Below are 18,748 nucleotides of genomic sequence, written 5' to 3'. Positions count from 1 at the left end.
ACGGTACAAGGTAATTTTGAGAGACAGAGGCACTAGCCATGGGGATGTGTGTGTGTTTAGCAGAGAGGGGTTGAGATCAAAAAAGGCCTTCTACAAGAAGTGGCTCTTGAGTGTCCAAGGAAGCTGGACGTTGTGAGAAGCAGAGGTAAGGGAAAGAGTCCAGAAATGGGGATCGGCCTGTGTAAAATCTCAAAGATATGAGAAGGATTTTCATGAGTGAGGGAGTGCAAAAAGGCCAGTTTGGTAGTATGCGAAGAGGAGTAATATCTAATTTGTCTGGAAAGGTGGAGAGGAACCAGATTGTGAAAGGTATTAAATGACAAACAGAAGAGTTTGGACTTCATGCTGGAGGCAACAAGGAGTCACAGGAGGATTATTATAACCCCACTTTACAGATGAGGAAACTGAGGTGCAGAGCTTGAGCAACTTGCCCAAGATCCCACAACTAGTAAATGGTGGACCCAGGACTAAAATCCAAGTTCTTTTATCTCCACATTTAATGTTCTCTCTACTACCCCCAAACAAAAGGCAACATTTTAAAAAGTGAGGGAAAGGGCATTAATCTATAAATAATGATCCAGATTTGACAGAATTAAAATAAATCTCTTTCTTACTATGTTAATAACTTAAATATTGGCCATCACTTTTGGAGGGGTAACATAAGCAGAATAGGAATGTGAGCACCAGAGACTAAAAGAAATGTATCTGGGGGGCAGCTAGATGGTGCAGTGGATAGAGCACAGGACCTGGAGTCAGGAGTACCTGAGTTCAAATCCAGCCTCAGACACTTAACACTTACTAGCTGTGTGACCCTGGGCAAGTCACTTAACCCCAATTGCCTCACTGAAAAAAAAAAGAAATGTATCTGTCTGGCTGTCTATCACCACACACAGACACACACACATATTAATCCTCATATTATAATATACATTACATCTCCTTTAGCTATTATATATGGTAAGCATTTATATAATAGATATGTGTGTTTATTTATTTATTTACATGTGTGCATATGCACACACATAAATATAGATATATGCCACCCATATAGATGAAGGATTTTCTTCTGCTCTATTTATATACTCTTCATGGCCCATCATGGTTATACCCAAAATGCAAACACTGGTGACTAAGAGTCATGTGGGTTGGACTTTTCAAAGAGGAACTTCTTTCCCTCTGGAATCTACGTAAGAAGTTGAGGAAAACTCTAGCCTCCTTTCGGGACCCTTATTTTTCACAAGTTTTTCCTTCCTTGATATTCCACAAGGAAGATGGGGGAGGAATTTCTTTCTCCTCTATCCCTGTAAGTAATAGTAGCTTGCAGCAGAAATACACGGCCAGTGAAAAGACACACACTTGCCTAGCTGAACAAGAGACAGGAACCCCCAAGCTTCCCAGTTATGGGTGTTGTCTTTGTTTCCTTTTCAAAGGATAGGTTAGAGACCAGATCCTAACAATGGATGCTTCCAGTCTTGAGATTTCTCCGTGGGAAATCCTGAGATTAAAAATTCCTGAGTTCCAAACTCAAACACCAACTGTCCTATGAAAGGCTGCTTCTCCAAAGAGGGGGACTACTGTCAGGATCATCCTGTAGCCAGAGCACCAAAACCATAAAATGAAGGATCAGGAAAGCAGTTCCTTGACTACCCTCCATGACAACTACTGTGAATTACTCAGATAGTACTTGAGCTGAGGTGAATGGGAAATGTCTTCAGCAGTCCCAGAAATGCTTTTTGAGTAGTCTAATGGATGGAAAAGGCTATTTGAATATTTTGTATTTCTGTATTTATTCATGTTCACCTGCAAGTCCTTGAATCTTATGCAATTTCTGTAGTAAGGTGTGAGAAGGGACACTATTACCCACTTTGGGGGAACTCTAAACTATAAACATACCTGAACTTTGTTTAAGAGACTTCCTTGGAATTTTCTTTCAGGACAGTGATAGAACCAGAGAGAGAAACTAATATTGCCCAAGGTCCAGAGAGCTCCCCTCCTAAGACAAGTGAGACTCTGGGATCACAAGGTCCCAGATTCAATCCTTGGGTCTTTTCTCTCCAACCCATTAATGCCCCATCTGACTTTAAAAAGAAATCTAAAAGGAGGCATGGTTGATATCTTGGGTTGTCTCCAATAAAGATAAATCTAGCTTTGTTTTAGAAATTTTCCTGGAGAAATATAAGTGGGAGCAGGCCTGAAGGATTGAGTCTTCATCCCCCAGGGGGGATTCTCCTTTTCCTTGATATTACACTCCATGCTTTCTTCCTTATCTACATTGTCTATCAGTCCTCAGACCTTCTCCTTCTCTGTCCCCTCCTTCTGTTGTGCCCTTTAAAACTCCAACTTGATCATCGACTCACTTTTTACTCCCTACCCATCTTCTTGCACTCATGGAAACTTGTTCTCCAGAAGATAAGATAGGCCTACTCTTCTTAGTGGGTTCCAACTCAGGCCAGTTCAGGTGCAGAATTAAAACAAAATGCTAAGACATTCATAAACAACATAACACTTAACAAAAGAAGATAATGGCAATAAGTTGGGTATTCAACAAGGATGTAAAGTTGGTTCAGTTGGATACCTGTCCTCTCCCCGCCCCCACTCCAATCACCATTCTCTTTAAGGTCTTATCTGTCAGACTCACAGCAGTGGCAAGTCCATTAAGCCTGAGGAACCCATACTAATTGCGTGGTGAGTATCCCTTAAGTGACCAGGAAGTTGTGTCCATGGTTCATGTTTTAGTCTCCCTGGACCAAGTCTTAAAGACAATTTCATAGCCGTTTGAAAGAAGCTTAGGGCATGGTGGTGAATTTCTAGCTGCATGATGGAGGCTGCCATACTGATTCCCAACCAGGTTGGCTTTGGATGTAGATCTTGACATAGCTCTCCTGGGCTAGTTGTTCTTTTTCTCACATCTCTTAACATATTTGACTAAGAGGAGTTGGCCACTTGTTCCCCACTTTGTTCTTTGTTCTCCACTGCCACTTCAGACCCTTCCTGTGCCTCCATCTCCACCCTGAAGTTTACTCCATCCTTTTACATCACCTGATCTGGATTCTTATTGCTGTGATGTTTTGGCTTCCAGGTAAGGTTTTATTTCCTCCTTCCTCAAAGAGATCAGTGTTGTTGTTGTTCAGTCATTTCAGTCATGTCCAGCTCTCTGTGACTCCATTTGGAGTTTTCTTGGCAAAGATACTGGAGTGGTTTGCCATTCTCTTCTCCAGCTCATTTCACAGATAAGGAAAGTGAGGCAAAATGAGTTAAATGACTTGCCCAACTTATAAGTGGCTGAGGCCAGATTTGAACTCAGGAAGATGAGGATTCCTGACTCCAGGTCTGGAGTACAGTACTTGTCTTAAAGTATTTCTTTCCAGCCTAACCACCATCCTCATATTTGGGGACCACAATACAAATGACAATGTCTCTTCAAAAGTCCTGCCCTCCCAGTTTATCAACCTCTTCAACTCCCATGACCAATGGCTTTCTATTTCTTAGCTACAGAGAGGGTTGGTCACATCTTAGATCTCCCCATCAACTCTGCATACCATTTCCTAATTTTGAACTTTGCAATTTTATCTCTGTCCATCGATGCATTTTCTTCTCTTTCTTCAAGGCTCTGCTTAGATTATAAGTCTACCATGAAACCTTCCATGACCTTCTTGTTAGCATACTCTCCCCTTATAATTTTTATAAAAAAATAAATTTTACTCATTCATAATTTTACTCATTTTGCCCAGTGAAATATAAGCTCATTGAAAGTAGAAGTGGGGGGCAGCTGGGTGGCGCAGTGGATAAAGCACTGGCCCTGGATTCAGAAGGACCTGAGTTCAAAGCCAGCCTCAGACACTTGATACTTACTAGCAAGTCACTTAACCCTCCTTGTCCCACCAAAAAAAAAAGAAAGAAAGTAGAAATGGCTTTATTTGTATTCCAAAAGAGACACCAACTTGGGACCCAAACCTTTTTAAATAGCCATGTGAGGAGAAAAACCTAGTACCCTCAGGCTTCTTTGTATTTCACTAGCATAACATGTCCATTCCAGGCCAGAGAGCTGATTGCAGTTGCTTCTCAGCCTCCACTTCTCATTATCCCCTACAGGAACCCACAGGATCATGGAGGAAGGAGAACAGGGTGTCAACCATAAGCTGCTCGACTCTGCCTCCAGGTTTGCTCTTCGTTACTGGGAATTAGACAGACCATCTAACTCTCTTGCAGATGCTCTCCTATTAGCCTCTAAAAATCAGCCCAGAGAACCAAGTACAAAAGATTTCATCAACTGGTAAACCTGGATACCATCTGCTTGATTCTTCCACTTCTACAGCAACACCATCCAGAAGGGGAGCCAGGATCATTAAGGGGAAACCAAGGCTATACCAATATGTAATTTGACCTCTAGAAAAGAAACATCCTATCAAGAAACCTCTGCTCCTGCGCTACAGAGAACACTGTCGTGAATTAAATGTTCCAGGGGACATTTTGGACATTAGGGCAAGCATTTTAGAGAGCCATGAGGACCAAAAGAGTTAATGTACATAAAACATGTTGACAAGTTTAAAGTGCTAAATAAATGACCGTTATTATTGTTATTCTAATTTTTACTATCATTTCTAATACCCACCATGAATCTTTATTTTGGTTTGGTTTGTTTGGGTTTGGTTTTTGGTTTTTGTGGGGCAATGGGGGTTAAGTGACTTGCCCAGGGTCACACAGCTAGTAAGTGTCAAGTGTCTGAGGCCAGATTTGAACTCAGGTCCCCCACCCACCATGAATCTTAAATGGGCCGTGATGGGATGAGAGAATTAACAAGTCCACAGAAGATTAGAAAGGTCCTAAGGAAATAGTGACTGTGAGGAGCAATGAGAGCATGCCTAATTGACAAATTCTGCATATGAACTTGGGTTCTAGTCTTTTTTCCCAGCTATGCCTTAAACATGCATTCAGATTTTGTACCCAGTCATCCCACTGATGGCCTCCTAGGCCTGAATCGATTGCTCAGTGAAATGGCAGCTATTGCTAGATTCAAGACTTCTTTCCCAAAATCCTTTGCCCTATGGTAAGAAACCCAATTCATAAGCACCACACCTGTTAAAACTGAATTATTAGTCTCTTGGAGCATTTTTATGTATTTGTCCTCCAGTTTATAAGGAGAGAGGATGAAAGGCAAATTTAAAAACATTTGTGTCTCCCTGAGACCTGGCAGGAGATGGAGCAAGTGGCTGGCAGCTTCCCACTACTCTCCAATGGGCTAATGAGGTGTTGCTCAAGTTATGGCATTCTTTAGCAAACAACATCCCAGGGCATTAACAGACTGAGGGGCTGAGTATTTTGGGATGAGTTGAGTATGTGATTTTAATGGGAATCCTAACCCTTTCATGTAGCAAGCATTTTAGAACATGGAAAACAGGAGGATTATAACCTAATACGAGGTATTGGGAAAAGCTGTGAGGTGTACGCTGCATTTTTTAAAAAAGGATTTTTAATGTACTGGTTAGTCCAAAATTGGCCTCTAAGGCACGTGACTTGGCAAGTCTCCATACTCACTTATTTTCCTAATGGGTCTAAAGCAATCAACATTTTCCATTGACCTAGAATTCCTCCCACAAATGGCAGACAGCCTTCAGAACTCAGAAGTGAGTCCTAACTAACAGTAGAATTGAGATAGAATATCTTTAATAGCAATTATCACTGTTCACTTAAGGCAAAAGATTCTTTCCTGTTAAAAAATAAGAAGGTTTTGACATAGCTTTTTTTAAAAGCTTCCTGTCCAGATTCCATGACAATACAATCAGAAATGATTGGTCAACTGTTGAATGATAGTGAAAAGTTGAGAGTAAAGTCAATAAAAATAATTTCACCTATAAAATAATGGTAAGTCATTTAGCTCTGAATGTGGTTGTAAACAATGGGGGAAAGGATTTCTATAATGAACTTCTACACATATATATTATATAGATATATGTGTATGTATGCATGTGTATATACATATACATACACACACATACATATGGCCTATTATATGCCAGGCACTTTGCTAAGTCCTTCTTACAAATATTATCTCATTTAATACTCACAACAACCCTGCAAAGTAGGTACAAGGTAGACACTTACTAGCTGTGTGATCCTGGGGTGTGACCTAGAGTTTAAGTGACTTTCCCAGGGTCACACAACTAGTAAGTGTCTACCTGGTTAGATTTGAACTCAGATCTTCCAGACTCCAGCCCCAGTGCTCTAACAATTGTGCCACCAGATGCAATAGTGTATCATAACAGACAGAATATTAGATGTGGAGTCAGGAAGATTTTGCTTCAGAACCTTCCTCTGACAGTTACTAACTATGTGACCTTGAGGAAATTATTTAGCTTCTGTAAGTCTTGGTAGCCTCATCTGGAAGCAAATGTTGGTAGCACAATGGATAGAGAGCTGGGCCTAGAATCAGGAAGACCTAAGTCCAAATCCTGTTTCAGACACTAGTTGTGTAATACTGGACCATCATTTGACCCTTATCAGCCTCAGTTTCCTCAGCTATAAAATGGGTATGATGATAGCATCTATATTGTATGGTAATTGTGAGGATTAGATGGGATGACATTTGTAAAAGTGCTTAGCACAGTACTTGGCATGTAGCAGGTCTTTTACAAATGCTTATTCTCCCTCCCTTTCTCTTCCTCCCTCCCTCCCTTCCATCTGTACTATGGGGGAAATAATACTTGTAGAACCTCCCTCTCGGGGTGGTCATAAGGTTAATGTGAAATAATATGTCAAGTGTTTTCCAAACTTTGAAGTGCTCTGTAAATGTCAGTTTTTATGATCATTTTAACAATAGTGAGCTCAAATTATAACATTAAATCTCATTAAGGGATATATTTTTCTACAAGTTTCTAAAGGAAGATGTATTTTTACAGTGGATTGGGTGACCTTTGAGTATACTTTGAGTCGTACAGTGTTGTAAGATCCTGGAAAAACAAGGCATTGTAGAAATCTAAAATGTTATCCTTCAACAACTTTTTCCATCATTTCTGCAGACCAGACTCCAGTTTGCAAGCCTGCTTTTAAGTAAGTTGGCCTCCTACTTTCTCCCATATTAAATAAGACTTGCGGGGCAGCGAGATGGCAAAGTGGATAGAGCACCGGCCCTGGACTCAGGAGTACCTGAGTTCAAATCCGGCCTTAGACACTTAACACTTACTAGCTGTGTGACCCTGGGCAAGTCACTTAACCCCAACTGCCTCACTAAAAAAAAAATAAGACTTGCAAGTTCTGGAAAGTGTTAGCAGTTCACCTATCTCCCTGTCATACAAGAAACAGGGAAGGAAGATGTTGTTGACATGGTGGGGAACAGGGTCATTCCTGAGGAGACAAGGAATCTGAGATACTGGGGTTAGGTGTCTTCCCCCATTTCTTGCTACTGGTGGTTGGCCAATAACAGAAGGAAATAAGGTGCCTGTACCTGCTCTCTGGTATAAAACAGGGCCTGAGATTCATATCCATGTTTACCTCATAGGATTGTGTCAGGTTTCAATTGAATTAATGGATAGAAAATGCTTGGCAAAATTTTAAGGGCAATAGGTGAGGTAATAGGGGCTTTGCCCCACAGCAGCAACAATGCAGCTAGAGGTCAACAATTGAAGCTTCTCAGTGGCACTTTCTCTCCTGTCCACGGCCAGCTACAGCAATGTCAGCCATCAGCTTCATCCACTAAAACCCTTCCTCTTCTGTACACCCTGCCTCATTACTTCCAGCAACAGTAGATGCATTTCCTTCATTATTTACGTGGCCGAACTTATGCCTGATATTCCTCCTCCTCTGTCCAATTCTACTCCCAGTAGAGGTGGCAGAATCTTCACCACAACAGTCACACTTCCATCACGGTAGTGGTTCAAGGTGTTCCAACGTATTCCAGGGACATTTCCATCCCAAAGCTGCAACCCCCTTGGGATACATATTATGAATGGTCAGTCTTTGCCTGAGCCCCATATTCCCTGGTCAGAAGACCTGGAATTTTGTTCCAACTCTAACTGGCTCTAAGACCTTAGATGAGTCACTAAAATTCTTTGGGCCTCAGGATCTTCATCTGTCAAACAGGGGTAATGAAGCTAATAATGATACTTCAAAAGGTTATAATGAAAATCAGGTGTGAAAACAGGTCTGAAATAAGCTGGAAAAGTCAAATAACTGAATGAATGGAAAACATGACTATTAGAATCATCCAACATCATTGAGTTTACCTAACAGGGAACAGGTGTGTATTTTTTTTATTTGGGATCCAATCCTGGGATTTTATGGGTGCAAAGGAGTCCTTCTACCAGGTGCTGCTAACCATTGTGATTTACAGTTTCAGAGGGTTGCATGTGACACGAACCCATGGTCACATATCAAATACTTGTCAGAGACAAGAATCAAACCAAGCCTTCCCAACTTCAAGGCTAGCCCTCTATCCATTACTACAGCTAGGTGGTGTAGTAGATAGAGTACTGACCCTGAAGTTGGGAGGATCTGAGTTCAAATCTCACCTTAGACATTTGTTAGCTGTGTGACCCTGGGAAAGTCACTTAACCCCAATTGCCTTAAAATATCTGGGGCCATCTTCAGTCATCCTGATATATATCTTGCCACTGGACCCAGCTGGTTCTGGAGGAGAGAGTGAGGTTGGTGACCCTGCGCAGCCCTCCCTCACTTAAATACAATTCACTGCAAGTCATCACATCACCCTGATGTAATGGTCCTCTTTGAGAATGAAGACAAGCAACAACAGCAAACTGCCTTGGAAATTAATCTCCTCTGCCTGAAAACTGGATTAAGCCCATTCTTATCAATCATCAAGACTTCAAGCTAAAGTCACATCAGTCCTCTTGGGTTCCAGATATGACATTCTATGTAATGTGCCCCAGGCTGGAACATGTCTGCAGTGCTTTAAGATTTACCCCTTTAAAGCATTACTCTGACACCTAATCATGATGTAGAGGTCAAAATGGGTTTTGAAGACTCTGACAAAGAATCCCAAAGTTTGATAGCTCCTAAGAAACTGGAAAGGTTTCCACTACTGACTAGGTGAGAGGTTGACAACTGGGGACCAAAAGGGCTAAGTTGGGAGAGACTCATAACTCAAGTTTGCTGACTGAGGTGTTTTGTTGTTGTTGGTGGTGGTGGTGGTTTGTTTTGTTTTGGGGGCAGAGTTTGGTCATGGTAACTTATGAGATAATCTATTTAAGGGTAGATCATAGAATCATTATATATACATATACACATATACATATATATTTAGAGTTGGAAACCTCCTTGATAAAAAAATTTAACTCATTTGGTGTTTTTTTTTGTTTTTTTTTGTTTTTTTAGTGAGGCAATTGGGGTTAAGTGACTTGCCCAGGGTCACACAGCTAGTAAGTGTTAAGTGTCTGAGGCCGGATTTGAACTCAGATACTCCTGACTCCAAGGCCAGTGCTCTATCCACTGCGCCATCTAGCTGCCCCAACTCATTTGTTTTTAATCAACAAGAATTTACTTTTTTCCCTCCCTCCCACTTCATCCCTCCCCAGTAGAAAAGAAAAAGGAAAGAAAAACAAAACCCTTGTGACATTATACACAGTCAAGTGCATATTGAAAAATGGCTGAACAAATTATGGTACAAACGCGAATGAATAATATTGTGCTGGAAGAAATGACAAAGGGGGTGGTTTCAGAGAAACCTGCCAAGACTTGCATGATCTGATGCAAAGTGAAGTGAGTAGAACCAAGAGAAAAACTCCTACCATAATATTATAAAAACCAATCTCCTCGTTTTACAGATGAAGAAAATGAAGCCCAAAGAGAAATCTTATCCAGGGCCACACAGCTAGTAAGTGTCTGAGATAGGATTTAAACCAAAGTCATTCTGTTTCCAAGTCCAATGTTCTACCTCCTATATGATACAACCTTTAGGATTTTAATGAACAAAATTTCCTCATTTGTAAAGGAAATATCTAAGTTAACTGACAGCACAACTCACATACCTTAGAGTATTGGGAGGATTAGTCAGTTAATGTTTGTAAAGTGTATTCATGAAGAAAATGTAATAAAAGTGCCTATTTCTATAATCATTGGACTTGTTTGAAAAACCTGTTTTCATGCCATTTTTTTGTCTGAATTAATGGTTGAGAAGCCTTAGGGAAAACACTGGCTGCATCTGACTTTTCTTTCTGATCCATTTGGTTTCTTTCCTAAGCTCTACAACTGTATTGCCTATGTACTAGTGAGTTATTTCACATTTTTCTTTTTTGCACAGAGTAATTCAAATCTTTGAGGAATGAAAATATGCAAATAAAAGGGCTTCTCTCTTGAGACCATAAATAATAACAACAACAAAAACATGTATATAACTACTATGTGCCAAGAACTGTCCTTAGCACTTTACAGATATTTCATTTGAATTTCACAACAACCCTGGGAGGTAGGTGCTATTATTATCCCTATTTTATAATTGAAGAAACTGAGGCAAACAGGTTAAGTGACTTGCCTAGGGTCACACAGCTACTAGTATGTAAGGCCAGCTTTGAATGCAGGTCTTCCTGATTCTAGGCCTAACACTCTGTCCACTAATGGTTCAGCCTCAAGAAGAGAAATCTTAGGAGGGACATGCTAGCCATTTTCAAGTATCTGAAGGACCGTTAAGAGAGTAAGCTTCCTGTGCCCCAGAGGGCAGAACTAGAAGCAGTGGGTAGAAGTGCTAGAGTAGCAAATTTAGGTTTCAGACAAAGACTAACTTCCTAACAGTTAGGCATGTTCAACAATGATGGGCTGCCTCAGGAAACAGTGGCCTCTGCCTTCCTGGAAAACCCAATTCTTTTTTAAGTAATAAACATTTTTATTTATAAACACTTATGTTTATTTTTAGTTTTGAGTTCCAATTTTAATCCTTCCTTCCCTCCCTCTCTCCCCACCCCCCCCACCCCTGCCCCTGAGGGGGTAAGCAATTAGATATGGGTTATACACATAGAATTATGTAAAACATTACCATATTAGTCATTTTGTACAAGAAAACTTGAATACAAGAAAAAAATGAAAGAAAAGGGAAAATAGCATGCTTCAGTCTGTGTTCCATTGATATCAGTTCCTTCTTTGGAGGTAGATAGTATGTTTCATCAATAGTTCTTTGGGATTGTCTTGGATCATTGTATTGTTGAGAATAGTTAAGTCCTTCACAGTTCTTCATCAAACAATATTGCTGTCTCTGTGAACAACATTCTCTTGGTTCTGCTCACTTCATCATATATCAGTTCATACATGTCTTTCCAGACCTTTCTGAAATCATCCTGCTTGTTATTTCTTATAGCATAATAATGCCACAGCTTGTTTAGTCATTCAATTGATGGGCATTACTTTGATTTCCCATTCTTAGCTACTACAAAAAGAGCTGCTATATTTGTACAAATAGGTCTTTTTCTCTTTTGGGGGATGTCTTTGGGATATAAACCTAGCAGTGGTATTGCTGGATCAAAGGCTATACACAAACAAATCCACAGAAATCATCAGCATTTCTGTATATTACCAACGAAGTCCAGCAACAACAGATGGAAAGAGAAATTCCACTTAAAGTAATTGTCGACATTATAAAATACTTGGGAGCCTACCTGCTAAGACAAACCCAGGAACTATATGACTAGAACTACAAAACAAATTCTTCCTCTATCCATAAATCTGACAGATAAATGATTCCATACTGTCTTAAGTTGCTTGTGGTACCATCCTTTATGTGTAAATCATGTACCCATTTTGACCTTATTCTAGTATATGGTGTGAGATGTTAGTCTGTACCTAGTTTCTGCCATACTGTTTTCCAGTTTTCCCAGCAGTTTTTGGTCAGATAATGAGTTTTTGTTCCAAAAGCTTGAATCTTTGGGTTTATCATATATACCAGATAACTATAGTCATTTACCAGAGTATAATTTGTACCTATTCTATTCCACTGATGCACTTCTCTGTTTCTTAGCCAGTACCAGATTGTTTTGATAATTATTTCTTTATAATACAGTTTGAGATCTGGTAGTGCTGGGCAACCTTATTTCATATTTTTTCACTGATTACTATGATATCCTTAAGCTTTTGTTTTTTCACATGAATTTTGTTATTATTTTTTCTAGATCTGTAAAATACTTTTGATAGTTTGGTATAGCACTAAATAAATAAATTAAGTAAGTAAGTAGGATTGCCATTTTTATTATATTGACTTGGCCTACCTATGAGCATTTAATATTTTTCCAATTATTACATCTGTCTATATTTGTGTGAAAAGTGTTTTGTAGTTGTAGTCATATAGTTCCTGGGTTTGTCTTAGCAGGTAGGCTCCCAAGTATTTTATATTGTTGACAGTTACTTTAAGTGGAATTTCTCTTTCTATCTGTGGTTGCTGGGCTTTGTTGGTAATATACAGAAATGCTGATGATTTCTGTGGATTTGTTTTGTATCCTGCAACTTTGCTAAAGTTATAAATAATTTCAAGTAGGTTAGTTGATTCTCTAGGATTTTCTAAGTATAACATCATATCACCTGCAAAGAGTGATAGTTTTGTTTCCTCATTACTTATTCTAATTCCTTAAATTTCTTTTTCTTCTCTTATTGCTATAGCTAACATTTCTAGTAAAATATTAAATAATAGAGGTGATAATGAGCATCCTTGCTTCACCCCTGATTGTATTGGGAAACCCTCATTCTAAATAGAGAGTACTATTTGCCACATATATTGTAGAAAGTATTGTTGTTCAGAGATAAGTTGGATTTTTGCACCCCAAAGTCTCTTCCAACTCTGAGATTCTGTTATTCTATGAATTTGGAATTCTCAACTTCCAGTCAAAAAGAAAGGTTATTAGGTCAAATTCCTACCTACTCTTCCATTTGGATATCACTATTTCCACTGACCCTTTTTTGCCACCTTCTCTTTTAATCTACATTACTAATCTCTACTGCCTACTGAGACTCATTATAGGAGGGAGAAATTCCTTTTTGGAATTGGTGTTATAATACCAATATTTTCCTCTAATTCTCAGAAACTTCAAATTGCTTTTGACATTTTTTTAAAAAATGGCCTTCTTGAGCTATATTTGATACATTGGCATTCAATGGCTATTGGTCCTTTCCTTTTCCTGTTTTCTTGGAATAGTTGCAATTAATACATGCATAATATTTACTAATCTATTTTTTTTTAGTGAGGCAATTGGGTTTAAGTGACTTGCGCAGGGTCACACAGCTAGTAAGTGTTAAGTGTCTGAGGCCGGATTTGAACTCAGGTACTCCTGACTCCAGGGATGGTGCTCTATCCACTGCACCACCTAGCTGCCCCTACTGATCTATTATTAGACACAAATTGCATAAGGTTCCTTATTTGGTGCATAAATGATGCACTTTCACCTTGACAAATGTGTCCAAGATCTCCCTTTTATGAAAAAGACTCCTTTTTTTGTCATAGTTTCCAGAATTGAACCTAATTCCTCATACTTCATCTTGCTCATCTATTTTTCTTTTCTCTTCTTCCTTAAATACCCTTGCTAGCTGGCACAGTACCTTCAATCAGCCCTAGGGACAAGCCCTGCAGGAGGTGCCATCTATTGTCAGAGAGACCCTTGGGACAGTGATAGGAAATATGCCATGATGAAATGTTTGCAGAGAGCATTTTGGTGACTGCTTCATCTGTTACCTCATATCCCTGAATCTTACCTCTTTTCAAAGAAGTCAATGTTTGTGTGAATTGAAGTGTGTTTGCTTTGTGTTTGGTCATTCCAAGGAAGAACAGTAGCACAATTTGTTTAGAAATCAGCCAACAGGGCACTTTGAAACTATCATTGAGCAATGCTGCCTTAGCAGAGGCTGGGCAACCCCTTGTCTGGGTTCAAATCCTTATGATGCTTACTAGTAATAAGTCATTATTTCTATAGGCCTTAGTTTCCTCATCTGTAAAATGAAAGGATTAGAATAGAATAGATTGCCTCTAAATTCCCTTCACACTCTCAAAATTCTGTGATTCGACCATTATTCAGTGGAAAAGAGCTCACAAGTAGTCGGACATTGTATATGAAGAACTGAATGTTCTTCAAGCAAGGAGTGCAATGCTACAAGATCTAGAAGAAATATGGGGACTTGGAAATATGACTGGGTATCCATGGCTGCCTCAATCCTATTCAACTTGATAGGATAGAGCTTGGATGGAAGAACAAAGACATTAAACACACAGAGTTCCTGACACAATTACCCCCAAACAGCAATAAAACAAGCCCTGGAGCAGCAAAACCCACAAAAAGACGCTGAGATTATTTTCCTGATTAAATGGAGCCATACCGGGCTAGAAGAAGAATCCTACCCCTGATTGTGTGGACACAGACCCCAAACAAGCTACGCGAGGGATATTTACCCCCAGCCTCTGAATCAGCTGCAGTACCAGTGTCTTCTGGAAGTAAGCTTACTGTCAGGTCAGAGGACTGAATGGCTGGCCCAGGGAGTGGAAAACACAGGGGTATCTGTGGGACCTGGGGAGGAGTTCAGATATTCCACCCCAGCAGGGAACCAGGAAGAAATCTTGACTGGCAGGAGGCCCAGGTGGGGGAAGGGTGCAGGCTCATGGAAGCTAAAAACCACCACAGCACTCTGTTGGCTGGTTAACTAGCAAGTTAGCTTGAGGTTACCTTCAGATCAGAGAACAGGCCAGGAGAGAGAAAAACCTGCTCTCCCTCAAACCAAAACACCTGGGACCCTCTGAAGCTTGGGACCCTGTAGCTTGGAAGTAGGGCTCCACCATAAAAGGGCGCTAAAAGTCAAATAAAAAATGGCAAGATGAGCAAAAAAAGAAAGTTGAGAACAATAGAAAGTTTCTTTAGCAACAAGGAAGATCAAGGTATACCCTCAGAAGAGGATAACAACCTCAGGGCTCCTACATCCAAAGCTTCCAAGAAAAATATGAATTGGTCTCAGATCATGGAAGCACTCAAAAGGGACTTTGAAGAGAAAGTAGGAGAGATAGAAGGAAGATTTAGAGAGGTGGAGGAAAGAATGGAAAGGGAAATGAGAGCAATGCAGGAGAGCTATGGGAAAAAAGTAAACAGTTTGGAAAGCGAAATGGAAAAGGAGATAAAAAAGCTGTCTGATGAAAATAATTGCCTAAGAACTAAGATTGAACAAATGGAAGCTAGTGAATTTATGAGGAACCAAGATACAGTAAAGCAAATCCAAATGAATAAAAAAAATAGAGGGCAATATGATATATCTCCTTGGGAAAACAACTGACCTGTAAAATAAATCCAGGAGAGATAATTTGAAAATCATTGGACTACCTGAAAACCATGACTAAAATAAGAGTTTAGACAGCATCTTCCAAGAGATTGTCAGGGAAAATTGTCCTGATTTTCCAGAAGCAGAAGGCAAAATAGAAATTGAAAGAATCTACTGATCACCTCCTGAAAGAGATCCCAAAAGGAAAACCTCCAGGAATATTATAGCCAAATTCCAGAGCTCCCAGGTCAAGGAGAAAATATTGAAGCAGCTATAAAAGAAGAATTCAAATACTGCAGAGCTCCAATAAAGCTAAAACAAGATCTAGTAGCATCTACATTAAAGGACTGGAGGGCATGGAATATGATATTCTAGAGGGCAAAGGAACTGGGACTACAGCCAAGAGTCACATACCCAGAAAAACTGACTATAATCTTTCAGAGGAAAAAATGGGACTTCAATGAAAAAGAGAACTTTCAGGCATTTGTGATGAAAAGACCTGAACTGAAAAGAAAATTTGACTTTTAAATACAAGTCTCTGGAGCAGCATAAAAAGATAAACACAAAAAAAGACTTCATAAGGGATATTAAAAGATCAAATTGTTGAGGGCAGCTAGGTGGCACAATGAATAGAGCACCAGCCTTGGATTCAGAAGGACCTGAGTTCAAATCTGGCCTCAGACACTTGACACTTACTAGCTGTGTGACCTTGGGCAAGTCACTTAACCCTCATTGCCCAGCAAAAAATAAAAAATTAAAATTAAATTTTTAAAAAGATCAAACTGTTTGCATTCCTACATGGTAAGATAATACTTCAAACTCATAAGAAATTTCTTAGTAAGGAATTCACAGAAGACACAGGTCTGAACTGAATATCAAGGGATGATATCTGTAAAGCATTTATGTTGTGTTTTTTGTGGGGCAGACAGGGAGGGGTGTCTTATATCTGGGGCCAGATATGGGCTTGGGGCCTCCTGGGTCCAGGGCTGGTGCTTTGTCCACTTTGCCACCTAACTATCCCATGATGACATCTTTAAAATAGGGTTGAGGGGTAGGAGGAATAGACTGGGGGAGGGGGAAGGGGAGAGATGGTGTGGGGGATTCACATGAAGGAAACAAGAAAAAAGCTTATGGAGGGGAGGGGAAGAGGGGGAAAGAGTCGGGGAGTGAGTGAACCTTAATATCATCAGAATTGGCTCAAAGAGGGACTAACATACATACTCAAGTGGGTATATTAATATATTTTTGCCCTCAGGGAAAGTGGGAGGGGAGAGAGGTAAGGGGCAGGGAGTAGAGGGGAAGGAGAGAAAGGCATATTGGGGGAGAGAGCAATAAAAAGCAAAACACTTTTGAGGAAGGTGAAGATGTTCTGCATAACTGCACAAGCATGACATATTGAATTGCTTGATTTCATAGGGAGGGTTGAGGAGGGAGGGAGGAAGAAAAATTTATAACACAGAATTAGCTCAAAGACCTTCATCTCATCAGAGTGGGCTCAAGGAGGGAATGACATTCACACCCAATTGGGAGGAGTAATCTATTTAACTCTATAGGAAAGTAGGAGGGGAAGAGAATAAGGAGGGAAGGGTGAAAAAAGGGAATGGAGAGTGGGGGAGGGGACAGCCAGAAGTAAAACACTTTGGAGGAGGAATAGGGTAAAAGAACATAGAAAATAGAGTATATATCATAGGAAGGGAATAGGATGGAGGGAAATGATTGATAATAATGGCAAAATGTATGGCACCTACTTTGCTGGGCTATCATGAAGAAAATTCTTTGTCAAGTTTAAGGTACTATATATACAGGTTATGATGAACAGGATACTATCAGAAAACCCTGGAAAGACCTACATGAACTGAAGCAGGGTGAAATGTACTGTATACAGAATAACAGCAATAGTCTAAGATGATCTGCTGGGAAGCATGTGGTTATTTTCAGCAAGGTAATGATCCAATATAACCCTAAAGGACTTAGGAAAATTGCAGTCCATCTACAGAGAAAAAATTGATGGTATCTGAAAACAGATGGAAACATATTTTAAAAAAATTTTTTTGACAATTCCTTAATTTTGTTTTTTTAACTCTTTTCTCTCACAACCTAGCTAATGTGGGAATTTTTTCCATGACTATTCATGTATAACTTATTTTAAATTGCTTGAGTTCCTGTGGGTGGGGTGGGAAGAGAGGGAGGAAGAGAAGTTGGAACACAGTTTTAAAAAATTGATGTCAAAATTTGTTTTTACATATATTTTGGAAAATAAAATTCTAAGATAGGATAGAGCTTGGACTAGATGACATCTAAGAACGCTACAAAAGTGAAAATTCAGTACAATTCAATCCAACAAGCTTTTATTAGGTACCTATTATGTTCAGGGTTCTGTTTTAGGTACCAGACATACAAAGACAAGGAAATAGCACCACCTTCAAGGAGAGAGGGTACACAGTTATGCAGATCATATTCCTAGAATAATAATTCATGCTCCACTTCATTTTTTCCAGTCCATCATTCATTCAATAAACATTTATTAAGGTTTCACAGTCTTGTAGAGCTACTAAAAATTTGACATTGTCAGGGCTCTGGGCCCTCTTATCTCTTTATTTCTTTTGGTGATCTCATCAGTGCCCATGAATTCAATTATCATATTGATGTTAATGACTTTTCAGATTTCTTTATCTAGCCCTAACCTCTCTCCTGACTTCCACTCTCAGATCTCCAACTTCTTATTGGATGTCTAGAAATAGATGTCCCATAAACATCTTAAGCTGAATATGTACAAAACTGAACTTACTATCTTTCTCCCCAACCCTCCTATCTTCTTTGTCCTTACTGAGGACACCATATTCCTGTTACCCAATCTAGTTACCAAGGTAGCAAGCTAAAGTATCCTATTTCACTCCTCCCTCTTTCTCATCCACCATATCCAATTTGTTGCCAAGTTCTGTCAATTTTACCTTTGTGGGGCAGCTAGGTGGCACAGTGGATAGAGCACCAGCCCTGGAGTCAGGAGGACCTGAGTTCAAATCTGACCTCAGACACTTGACACTTACTAGCTGTGTGACCCTGGGCAAGTCACTTAACCCCAATTGCCTCACCAAAAAAAAAAAAATTTACCTATGTAATATCTCTCATATATGCACCCTTTTATCCTCTGACATTGCCACCAACATGGTGCAGGCCCACATCACTTTACACTTGAACTATTGTAATAGTCACCTTGTTGTTTTCCTTTCCTTAAGTTTCTCCCTGCTCTCATCCATCTTCCACTCAGCTGTCAAACTGATCTTCCTAAAGCACAAGTTTAACCATGTTACTCCTTTATTCAATAAACTCCAGTGGTTCCATATCACTTTCAAATATTAAATCCTCTATCTGTCTTTTATAGCCCTTCTTCTTCTTCTTTTTTTGTGAGGCAATGAGGGTTAAGTGACTTGTCCAGGGTAACACAGATAGTAAGTGTTAAGTGTCTGAGGCCATATTTGAACTCAGGTCCTCCTGAATCCAGGACCAGTGCTTTATCCACTGTGCC

General features: G+C 39.7%; 1 pseudogene; it reads left to right on the top strand.

The window, feature by feature from the left end:
• Positions 1-248: 248 nt before the first annotated feature.
• LOC122747893 overlaps positions 249-18,748 on the top strand; it is a 57,071-nt pseudogene continuing 38,571 nt past the window's right edge.

This window comes from Dromiciops gliroides, chromosome 3 (assembly GCF_019393635.1).
Source record: "Dromiciops gliroides isolate mDroGli1 chromosome 3, mDroGli1.pri, whole genome shotgun sequence".
Classification (NCBI taxonomy): Eukaryota; Metazoa; Chordata; class Mammalia; order Microbiotheria; family Microbiotheriidae; genus Dromiciops; species Dromiciops gliroides.
The sequence above is the reverse complement of the archived record's forward strand: the minus strand, read 5'-3'. Positions and strand labels throughout refer to the sequence as shown.